We start from the raw sequence: 13332 nt of genomic DNA, 5'->3' as shown, positions 1-13332 counted from the left end.
ATGACTTGCAAAACCATATTTTTTCATACTGTTTTAAAGCAAATACTATACTATCTATTCAAAGATTGCAGTAAAAATTGAAGATATTTTTATTCAAATATCTATTTAGATATGTATTTTTTCTGCTTTATTGTCATTTCTTATTCACTTTTCAATAATAATTCTAAAGCCTTTTTTCTTGATATCAAATGTATTTTGATTCAGCAGCACTTTACCTCTGATTACAAGAACTATACAGTTCTTGTAATGCCCCACTTCTGTTCCTGTTATACAAGTGTAAAACAGTAGCTACTATATGATAAAGTGTGTTCAGTGTAAAATAATATCTATGAAACACACATCTGAATAAAAAGATTTTTTTTTTTTTATTTTAGCACACTTATCATACCTGGCATTTTGCAAAAGTCCTATGATTTAGGATTGTTTTTATATCGTTATCTGTCACTAAGTGTAACACAATCCGTTGCTTCCTTCTTCTTGGGTTTTCAATTCCATTTTATTTCAGAATGAATACATAAGCTTTATTTTTTAGGAGAAAGATAGTTTATCAACCACAGAGATTTCAACTTATATAACCTATCAATTTCAGTTGTTTTTATAATAAAACTTAATTCAAGTAAACTCTATAAACTCCTATGTGTAAGGCATATTTGTAGAAGATTATTACAAATGAAATCAAAGAAACATGACAGAAAACACATTTCACAGTTTGTGGTAAAGATTGCTACCTAATATCTGGGAGGTCTTGTTGATGTAAAATAAATAAAGTCCTGATTGGGCATACAACTCTAAGCTCCAGATCTCAGTGCTACTACAACTTGCTCTGTCGCGTTGAACTCATTGTATTATCTATCTCCGTAGACATCAGCAAGTTCACCCAGAAATTGGAGCTAAAACTCTAAACTGCCTGTAGCACTGGAAAGCTCTTAAGGTAAAACAATGTAACAAATGCAAAAGAATTTATTTGCTGTATTAAAAGTGTCACAATTCAGAAAGAGTAATCACCTGTTATAATGATGATGGAAAATACAATTTAATTTTACCTACTTTTGCTCATGATGTCTGAAATCACATCTCTTGTGGCACACTTCCTTCTATCTTTTGACAGCATCTGAAACTTAAGTAACTTATATTTCTGGAGCCAATCAATAAATTTTTGTAGCATCTCTTCTACTGCTATTTTGCCCAAGGAAATCTGTATTCTCATGTGAACAAAATTTTTAGTCTTGAACATTTTTAATTATTTAGTTTATTCCCTGTTCTTCCCTGGCAATAACTCCCCTTTCAATCAGGGGCAGCATATATCCCACTCTCCACTTAATTCATAGAAATGGTGTTAATGAGTCATCATATTTCTACTCACTCACTTTCATTTGCAAATTATTGAACTGCCACTACTATTAAAATTGCTTCATCAGAAGTTCATGCTACATACTTTAGTGTGACTCTGTATTACCATTGCCATTATTTATTTATGCCCAGGAGATTTTCGGCAGCTTCAGGACCTTGTTCAGTTTCTTTGTATGTAGATGTGTTTATGCCATATATCTCAGCAACATCTGATTTCTTATCAATGACTTATTTATCTTTTAAATTTTGCTAAACATTTTTTCAAAATCTTCAAACATCAATGAATTTTATCTTTATTAGATTTTATTCACAACCACGGCAATCAGCACTTTTATCACATAACCCATCAATTCTGATTTTCAGCTCTTAACATTTATTGTTATCCTTGACCCTTTTCTACTTCCCCCAATACCCTCTTCCTTCCAGTAACCACTAAACTGTTGTCCATGTCCGTGAGTCTCTGTCTTATTGATTTGCTGCTTTCATTTTTATATCTCACATAAGATCATATATTTTTTTAAATTTTTTGTTAATGTGTTTTATCACATTGATTTGTGGATTTTAAACCATCCTTGCATCTCTGGAATAAATTTTACTTTATCATGTTGTATGATTCTTTTACTGAATTGATGAATTTTGCTTGTTAGTATTTTGTTAAGGATTTATGCATCTCTGTTTATCAAAGATATTGGGCTATAATTTTCTTTCAGTGTTCTGTTCTGGTTTTACCATCATGGTAGTGCTGGTCTCAAAATATGAATTAGAAAATTTCCCCTTCTCTATTTTTTGGAAGAATTTTTAAAGCATTGATGTTAATTTTTCTTTAAAGTTTGTTAGAATTTACCACTGAAGCTATTGGTCCTGTACTTTTCTCTTTTGGGCGTCCTTTTGATTGCTTATTCAATGAATAGTACTAGTAATTGGACTGTTAAGATTCTGTATTTCTTCATGATTAATTGTTGATCGGTTGTATGTTTCTGGGGATTTATCCATTTCGTCTAGGGTGTCCAATTTATTGGTATATAATTGTTCATAGTAGTCTCTTATGATCCTTTGTATTTCTGTGGAATCAGTTGTACTGAGTTCTCTTTAATTTATAATTTTATATATTTCATTTTTTTCTTGGTTAGTCTAGCTCAAGATTTGTCAATACTGTTTATCTTTTAAAAAATCAGCTCTTCGTTTCATTGATCTTTTCTATTGTCTTTTAATCTCTATTTCATTTTTTTCACTCTGATCTTTGCTATTTCTTTTTTTACCGACTGCATTCCATTTATTATTTTTCTAATTACTTGAGATATAAATACGTTAGGTTGTTTATTTGAGATCTTTCTTTATTCTTGATTATGTATTTATCACTATAGACTTTGCTATTAAAATTTTCTTTGCTGCCTACCATAGTTTTGGAATGCTATATTTCCATTTCATTTATATCTGGATTTTTTTTATTTATCTTCTGATTTTTTGACTCATTTGTTACTCAGTAGCATGTTGCTTAATCTCCACAGTGATGTGAATTACCCAGTTTTCTTTTCATAATTGATTTTTAGTTTTATACTATGGTGGTTAAAAATGATGCTTGATATAATATCAGTCTTCCTACATTTATCGACTTTTTTGTAGCCTAATATATGATCTATCCTGAAAAACATTCCATGTGAGCTTAATAAAAATGTGTATTCTATTGCTTTGGGATTGAATATTCTACAAATATCTGTTGGTTTCATCTGTCTAGCATGTAGTTTAAGTTCAGTGTTTCTTTATTGATTTTGTATCTGGATGATAAATCCGTTGTTGAAAGTAGGATACTGAAGTCCCCTACTACGATTTTAATGCTGTGTATTTCTCTTTTCAGGTCTGTTAATATTTACCTTACATATTTATCTTATATCAGGTGCAGAAATATTTATAAATGATATTTATATTTTAAAAAAACATTTTTCTGATTTAAATTATGCCTAAAATTGATCAATCAAAAATAATATATATGATATCCAGTCAAGATGACAGAGTAGGTAAACTCTGTGCTCACCTCCTTCAACTACCACATCAAAATTACAACTAAATTATAGAACAATCATCATTGAGAACTATCTGAATACTAGCTGAAGAGAATAACTATGGCTAAGGATTTATAAGACTGGTAGGAAAGGTGGAGACATGTAATGGGCATGTTTTACACCCATGGTGTCATGATTAAGAATTGGGAGAGATATCTCAGCTGCAGAGGTCCCCATGAAGAGCGAGGGGTTCCAGCCCCACACTGGGTTCCCAAACCAAGAGCTTCAATGCAAGGAAGAGGAGCTCTATAACATCTGGCTGTGAAAAACAGTGGATATGGTGTCTGAGAAAGAAAAAAGGCTGCTAGAATTGAGGCTCTCCTCTTAAAGGTCTGTGCACAGACTGACTTGTTCACAAACTCACTTGCTCAAAGCTCCAGCACAGGGGTAGCAGCTCAAAAAGCACTAGAGACACAGGGAGGAACTAAATTGACTAACTTCAGGGTGGAGGCTGGAAGGGCAGGGTCAAGACAACTCTTTGGAGACAGAAGTGCTGGCAAGCACCATTGTTCCTTTGTTGAGCTCTCCTTCCACCCAACTCACCCTTCACAGTCAGGCACCAAATCTGAACTTTCCATTAATCTAACACCGTTTGTGCTGCCCTTGTGATTCTTTGAGACTGTGCCCTACCCAACTGGCTCTCCAGGCTTGAGTTTTTCCCAGCAACTCACTAAAGACTTTCCATAAAGCTCTCTACAGTCCATAAGCTAAGTGGCCCCAAGCCCAGCAAAAGCAGCCACCAGTCTCAATTTGTATTATAACTCCTATCAGGTGGCCCCAAACCAAGGGGCCAGTCTTGGCCTGGAATATAGCTTCAATTCAGTGTACACAAGCCCGATACAAGTTATGGCTGGCCTCAGCTCACATTGTAGTGCCCACCAGAAGGTCCCAAGCCCAGAATAAGTGGTAGCCAGCCTTGGTTCACAGTGTAGCTACTTCTGGGACCCACAGCGTACCACAAACAGCAACTAACCATGGATCACTTTGTAGCTCCTACCAAGAGGCCCAAAGCCCAGTACAAGGCTGACATTGGCCTGCACAGAAGTTTCTCTCAAAAGGCTCCAGACACAGCACACTCAATGCCCAGCTTCAGACCATACCAGCTCACCACCCAAACATCTCTACAAATAACACACATGAAGGGTGAACTAAGCTAGCATCAGAGCCATGCTAAAGTGACTCCCACTCTGTGGACCAGCCGCTGCACAACAGCTCACCCATGTACTGATGGCCAGCCTTCACAGACAGCCTGAGAGTCACCCCACCCACTGATGTGCCAAAAACAATCAAGGCCCAACTACAATAGAAGGGCACACACAACACACACACACAGGGGCCACCCATAGAGCTCAGGTGAGCAGTGATACTGCATCACTCGGCCCCATAGGACACCTTCTACATAAGGCCAGTCTCTCAAAACTGGAGGACATAGCACATCTACTGAATATGAGTGGACAAAGAAACTTGTCCCAAATGAATGAACTAGACCAAACTCCAGAAAACAAACAAACATTAAATGTAATTTAAAGACAAGCAATTTAACAGGGACAATGTTGAAAAAACTTAAGGGAAGACTAGAATTCAGTAAGAACTTCAACAAGAGATAAAAAATGTAAAAAGGGGATAGAAACCATTAAAAAGAATCAGAAATGAAGAATACAATAACTGAAATAAAGAATACACTAGATGGAATCCACAACAGATTAGATTAAGCGGAGGATTGAATTAGTGATGTAGAAGACAAGGTAGCAGAAAACACCCTCTTAGAACTATAGGGTTATTAATGGGCCTAATTTCAATATAGCTGTCTCTCAGGGAATATGGGGGTCTGACAAGAGAGAGAGAAGGGGAAATGGCTGGTCAGTGGAGCAGTCAGAACACACAACATTTATCGATTAAGTTCACTGTTTTAAATGGGTGCAGCTCTCATGGTGCCCCTGAACAATTTCAATTGAAATGCCAAAGATTACTGATCACAGATCACCAAAACAAATGTAATAATAATGAAAAGTGTGATATATCGCTTAAATCCAAAATGTACTGAAGAGACATAGTGAGCAAATGCTATTAGAAAAATTACGCCTATAGTCTTGCTTGATGCTGGGTGTCCACAATCCTTTAATTTGTTGATGCAATATCCACAAAGCACATTAAAGTGAAGTGAAATAAAATGAGGTATATCTGTGTTGCTATTTCAGCTCTGGTATTCTTGAAGTCTCATTTAATTTTAAGATGTCCTAATTATAGAAATCTAAAGAATTAATAATGATTTTTTATTAGTTTGCTTGTTTCTTATATTTAGTCATAATATCTCACTAAACCAATATTTGGGCTCAAAAATGTCAATCAAGTAAAATGTGGAGTCAGATTATAGTAAGAATAATAAAAATCAATATTTTTTAGCCAGTCTTTACTATCAGAAAAAGTACAAAATTAAAGCTAGTAGAACGTATTATGTGTACAATTAACCATACGCTAGACTGAGAAAGGTTCACATGATCACAGCACTGTCATTAACAAGCTCCTTGCATTGCCCCTACCCCACATCCAAGCAGAAAATAGGAACTTTACTCAGAGAATAAGATCCAATTAAAAATTCACACTCTATTCAAATGTCTGTTTTTGTGAAATAGGATAGTATTATCATGAGGTTTATTGTATTTTTAAGTGTTTTCTAAAACTAATAAATAAAGAGAAGTGTGATTTAACATCACAGAAGGAAAACATTTTGCTTTAGCATTTCTTTATCCCTTTACCATAATGCATGTATTCTAAAGCATTTGGTTTAGTCCTATGACAACATGACTGGTTTATGGTAATAAATATGTGCATTGTCTATTTTATTTTAATTGAATATTTAATCATAGGCCCTATATAGACTCTCTGCTCTCTAGTTCATCTTGATAATTTATTAGTTATTATAACTCAGAGAGATTAGCATAAAGGCATTGTGTTCAATTATTCTCACAGGTTTTGTTTTCCTTGAGTGAGAATTATGTAAACCTCAGAAGATTTGTATTGAACGGTATAATTCCATGATTTTTGCAACAGTGTCATTGATGGAACCTGAAGTGTATTTTTCAAAGTATTGTGGATTTACATTAAATATTTTTAATTATCTACTCTATATAAAAATATATACTCTCTGTATTCTATCCTTAATAAATACATGCATGTATTGTTTTTAGAATGCCTGTTCTGCTAAATATTATTACTTAGTAGGGGAAGAAAATAAAAATAAGAATTTTAACTGCCCTGTTTTTTAGAAGACTACATTTTTATAGCCATTTCGAACTCTTTAACTACTTTTTTTTTGCTCTCCTTGCCAATTTTTTTTCCCAAGCCACAGATGTCAATTCCTACTCATCTGCTGCTCTGTTTCTTACTGACACCCTGCAGATTGTGTGGTTGTATTCCAGCTCAAATTGGGTCATTTGAGTAAGAAAAGAATATAAAAATCTGTTGTCTTTTCCTTTATCTTCTTTTTACCTCTTCCCCAAACAATTTTATACTTTGGCAAATAGTCATTTTTTATTTCAATTTTTAATGTCGGGCAATTTAGATATGTGTAGACGTTGGTTTGGCTTTGAAAAATTCTCAAAATACAAGCAATTTTCTTTCCAACAATAACTTAAAATAGGAAATTGTATATGTCAGACTATGCAATACGAGATAATTATGTAGATGTTTAAAGTAATAGACACAATTATTCTATAAAATTAACAGTCATTTATTAAAATATTTTAATAGCATTTGGATTGTAACAATATTAATTTTCAATTATGTTAATATAGTTTAAGCAAAACACTATTTTTGGTAAATGAAAACCTAAAAACTTATATATTTTCAACATTTTAGATACTTTAAACAAATGATGATCTTTTGCAATGATTTATGAATATTTAATTCTGACAAAAAGTTAATGATTTGAAGTCACACTCATTCAGTTAATGACATCTCCCAGTGGCATTTTAAAGTATGCAAAATCTATTTTTTCATGTCTTTCGTATACACTGTCTTCCATTTTCAATAGCATCATTGCTCAACAATTTAAGGGATCTGATATTTTCATGTTCACCCCAAGTTTTATTTTTAGGAAGACATGTAATCAAATTTATATTAGAACCATGGTTTGAAGTTTTACTGTGCATATGTACTACCTGAGAGCTTGTTTAATATTCACTTTCAGTCTCTACCAACAGAAATACAATTTGAGATATGTCTAGAAATGTTTAAATAATTAGCACACATGGTAATTCTGATTTCAGGAGTCTTTTGACCACATTTTAGAAACTTTATACAAAAGAACAGGTTATTAATTACAGTATGAAGTATTTCTTCGCCCATAATCATTTTTATTTTACTGTATTATTTTAAGCAAAGGGAATTAGTCATTTATTAATGGATTTAGAATATTAAAAATGAAGAGGAAGAAAGGGATTTTTTTTCCTGGGAAATTATTTAATTATATCATATTAATACTTTTACATTTTTTCTACATACAGCACCACCCCCTTCTCGGTGAAGGATGTGTTCCGAGATCCTCAATGGATGTCTGAAATCGCAGATACTGACGAACCCTACATATAGTGTATTTTCCTATACATACATAGCTATGATAAAGTTTATTTTATACATTAGGCACTGTAGGAGATTAACAACAATAACTAATAAGAAAACAGAAAAATTATGACAATATACTATAATAAAAGTTATTTGAATGTGTTCTGTTTCAAATTATCTTATTGTACTGTATTCATCCTTCTTGTGGTTATGTGAGATGATAAAATGACAAACCTCTTACTGAATCTGTGCAACCATCCCTTACTTGCAGTGAATGGCTTGGTGACACTCGTTTTAGGGAATCTCTTCCTGAAGTCTTTATAAGATCTCAATGAGTTCTGATGCAACGCGATGCCATCAATCGGGACATGTTTTCTGTTCACGTTTTCCACACATGAATTTAATGCCTTTTTCATCTTAACTGAGCACTTATCATGCATTGTGGCTGTAAATTTTGTAGTTTAAGGTGCAGCAGCAAAGCTAACACAAATTTCTTGTTCTTTCACAATTTCAAAGACAGAAGATTGGTTCTTATACTAGATCTTAGTAACCTAAGAATATGATTTTTTCTTTCCTTATTAAGTCAAGAACTTTCAACTTTTCATGTAAAGGGAATACTTTATGGCTTCTCTTTGGTGCATCGAAATTGCCAGCATCACTACTTTTGTGCTTTTAAGGCATTATTAAGTACAATAAGTGTTACTCAAACACAAGCACTGTGATAGCACAACAATCTATCTGATGACCAAGAAGGCTACTAAGTAACTAATGGGTGGGTAGTACATATACAGCATGGATATGCTGGACAAATGGTGATTCACATCCCAGCTGGAACAAAGCAGGATTGTGCAAGATTTCATCACGCTACTCAGAATGGTTTGCAATTGAAAACTTATAAATTGTTTACTTCTGGAATTTTCCATTTAATATTTTTGGACCATAGTTGATAGCAGGTAACTGAAACCACAGAAAGTGAAACTGTGGCTAAGGGGTGGGGAGTACTGTACTATGCCAATACTATCTGTAAAATTATTTTAGATAAAAATAGTAACTTAACTTACTGGTCTATGAAACAAAACAATACATAAGTTTGTAAAATAACATACTCGTTATAGGCCCAGGTTCGGAGCCACGCTACCTAGAATCAAGTCTCAGCTCCTCAGGGTACTCAGTGGCTTAAGGTTTCTGTGATCTGGTTAACAAATTTATAAAATTTTATTTAAAAATAGTGCTTCATGAAATTATTGTTAAGATGAAGTGGGTTAAACATCTAAAACATTCACAAGAGTTCCTTGTATATGTGCTTATTAGATGATTGATATCTAACTTTTTGGTGATTCAATTATTAATGCATTTTTTTTATTTTCACTAAGATAGCAATGAAATATGTTGATATCTTTGTGCTATTTAACACAATAAAAGTTTACAGAAAAGTTTCCTTCTTCTTAAACATTTTAATGGTGATGTTCTTTGATATTTGTAAGAAAATTCATCTATATTATTTTTACAAATCCTAGGATATATATAGAAATTGAACAATAACATACTGTTGGGATATAAATAATCTTAAAGTTCCCTACCCACACTTAGACTCATAAATTTTCTACGAAGTGAATCATGCAGTAAATGTACATGAAATTAGATATCTCATTAAATTCCTGCTATGCTTTAATGGCTTCAAAAGTTTAAAGATGTTGTATGTAATTAGGGAATTATGATGTATTATGGCTTAATTCCATTCAATTATCTTACCTAAAGCTTTGTCAATTCATATTTTTCCATTTTATATTTACCTAAATTGATGACTTCTTGACTTGAGTCATATGTGTGTGTATATGTATACACACACATATGTATTACATATATATATATATATATATATATATATATATATATATATATAGTATGATTATCTGTCTTTAGCAATATCATTTAATCTTGATATTTTATAGTCTTTGGTTACAGAGTGTGTAATCCATGTGAACCATTTCAGTCTTTTGGTCACTGTTCTATCATGTACTATACCTGGGGCTCTTAGGTCTCCTTTATTTTGTTTCTGGCAGCGTTGGATAAATTGGAGTGTTCCTATTCTCATCTGCTCATTCCTTTATTGTCATAACAATCTCATTTTGTATTGGAAATTGGTCTTCTCTGAGGCTTAAATATTATTTTATGTTCTTTATGGTTTCTATATTCTAAATGGAAACTAAGATTTATGATGCCCTGGAGAGACTACTTCCTTTCAGTTCTTTAAGGAAAATGTAACATTAAAGACAGTGCTGGTAACCCTGCAGTGTATCAGAACATTTTATGAAATATTAACTATGCTAGAAAGAGAGATAACAGCATGCTTATTTATGGAGCTGAAAATTATGATACGTGTTAATGTGGTATTATGAATATTCACAACATTTCTTAAATTACTTCCTTTTTTTTCTAAGACACTGTTCAATAATAGACTTTCCCTAGAATTATCTTCCTCCTTCACATAAGTTTGTAAAGTATTTTCTGTGTGTCACTACACAGAAAGTGCTAAATAACCTCAAGGGAATTCATCTGTAGAAGATTCTTTCATTTGGAATAAATGCGAAACATTAGTAAATTCCACAGGATGCCACATAAATTGCATTTCCATCCAAAGCAAAAACAAGCATTATTTCTGAGCTTTCTCTTCAGTGGGTTATTTTTATATTATTTTATTGTACTGAATTCTAGCTAGAAGAGCTCATGGAAAGTCCATACTAAATCTTCCTATTTAAGGTCAAGACATGAATGTTGTCATTGTAATCCCTATATGTAGTCTGACTTCATTTCCTTTTTCTTCTCCTCCTCCTGTTCCTCCTCCTCCTCCAACTTAGAGCAGATGATGTTAGGATCAAGCAGGGTTAGCCTTGGACAAGACCATTTTACAAGAAGAGTTGTTTTTGAGACATGATCTCACTACTCCACAAAATTTCTTTTGCAAAGGTTATTAATGGCCTTCAATGTTGATAATGCAACTGTTTATATTTCTATATCTCACGTCGTATCAGAATCATTGTACCTAGTTAATTGGATTCTCCCTCTACAAACTGTTCCTTCTTTAATTTCTGTGACACCACATTCTTGCTGTTGGTTGCCTATCAAAAGCTGTATCTTTTATCATTTATTTATTTATCTTGCTAACAAAACTTCAATTTTATGGAAATAATCACCATTTTATTTACTTAGGGAAAGTATTTACCATCCTATGCCAACATAAAGAATATTGGATCATCTAACAAACCACTGTGGTTTCAATCTTCTTGTTAATATTTAGTATGTGCGTACATGTGTGCCGATTACACTTTCTGGAACTTGATAGATGGTGTGCTTATTGGATTCCGGGAAAGGTTTTCCTTGTCAGTACAAACACTTGTAGGGAGATACACCACCTTTCTTTGCTGTATATCATTCTGTCTTCTTCAGTGCTTACAATTACTGAAGCCATCCCATGCCCATGAAGGAAGGCAGTATCAATAACTGTAGATGCCATAATAGAATGAACCCAGTTTCTTCATGACAATGCTTGGTAAATGAATAAGCAAACCTTCAAATTTTTCTATTCAGTTATTATCTCATTATTTGATACATGTATAATTCTGGTATTTCAGTGGAAAGCATTCTAAATCATATGCCTGGATTTGGAGAATTTTTTCTAAATGGAGAATGAAAGAGTCAATTCTTTAGGGATGTTAAATGTTTGTGTAATACCAAAGCCCCACTTGAGATGTGATGCTCTTCATTAGTTGTCAGCAGCTTAGCAGCAGTCATAGAGAACACCATCAGTTGAATATATCTAGGATCATATTTTTTTTTTTCCTGATGTACTATATGAAGTATTTTAGAACTGATTTGTGGTGTAATTGCAGAGCAGTAGAGATTCAAAACATAGAAGACTGCAAATACCATTGCTGTCAAGTACAAGGCAATAGGTTGTATTTAGAGAGTGTTTAGTGGCTAACATTTTGGTGGTATCAATGTCCAAAGCATGATGATATTAACTAACTGAAGTTGAATGGGAAAGAAAATTATTGAATAGTAGTTCAGGAAGCAGAGAGACAAATTTGCTGGACTGATATTCCATAGTGATTTTAAACTATTAATGTATGTTGTATGACATGTCTTACAGACAAAGTTAAGAAGCTAAGTGTCAAAGTTATTTTAAAAAGTTCAGAATTTTCTTTAAATTCATTTATTTAAAACTTTTATTGAGCATCTATTATATGCTAAATAGTATTCTGAGTACCAGCAGTAACAAAAAAGCAGAAGAAACATGTACTCTTATGGGGTTCATATTGTAACAGGAAGATACAGAAATGAATTGAAAAATTGTACAGTGCTGAGATAAAAAATATTTTTATTAAAATATAAAAGAATATGAGATGAATCAAGAGATCAAAGTGATTTCTCTAAAGAAATATTGACCTGAGTACTGAAATATAAGAAGTTAAATAAAGCATAAAATAAAGGAAAGACTTTGGAGTTTGGCAGGAGAGTCCTTAGTAGGAACAAAATCATGAGGAATAGATATGTATAAGAATGTAATATGGCATAAATCATGGACAAAGATAACACTGTTATATTTAGAACATAAGAGGCAAAGATAGAGCAGGCAAAAGTGTGCTAAACTTATAGAGTTAAAGAGTTGGGTAGTGGTTAATCATACAGAATTATTAAAGTCATATGAAGTATTTAACCTCAATAATAATATAATTTGCAAGTTATTGAAGTGCTTCAAAAAGGAAGTAACATGATAATTGTAAAATATTAAATATTTTGAAAATGTATATTAAATATAAGGATTGTTATTAAATATTGAAAATATTTAAAATGTTAAAATGTTAAATAATTGGGGCAATAACGAGTATTGGTGGGTGCTTTATAGGAATAATATGATTTTCAATGTGGAAGAGACATTCACAATGGAAGTATATTAATTATTAGCATTTTAGCTGCTAGTAATATTAAAAAATGAATATAGCTTGAAATGATAGGTTATTTCTCTTATATACACAGAGTAATTCTAGGATGCCAATTTTCAGCATCCAGGTGCCTTTTATGTTGTTGTCTGGACTTTTCATCAAGTGGATTCTACATCATTCTCCATAATGGCTGCAATAGCTCTAATTCCAATCAGCAGTTTAATCAGTTGGAAAGAGAGAAAGAAAGTAGAAGAATATTTCATTGTTTTACACCACTCCTTTTAGCATCTTGTTGGCCAGAATTTAGTCATGTGACCAAAACTAGATTCAAAGGAACCTATAAATATAAACTTTATCTTTTGTCCAGTAAGCTGAGGAGAGAGGGAAGAATGGATATTGGAATTAACGACTTGTTT

This window comes from Pteropus medius, unplaced genomic scaffold (genome assembly GCF_902729225.1).
Source record: "Pteropus medius unplaced genomic scaffold, Ma_sr-lr_union100, whole genome shotgun sequence".
Lineage (NCBI taxonomy): Eukaryota > Metazoa > Chordata > Mammalia > Chiroptera > Pteropodidae > Pteropus > Pteropus medius.
Note: the sequence above shows the minus strand (reverse complement) of the source record.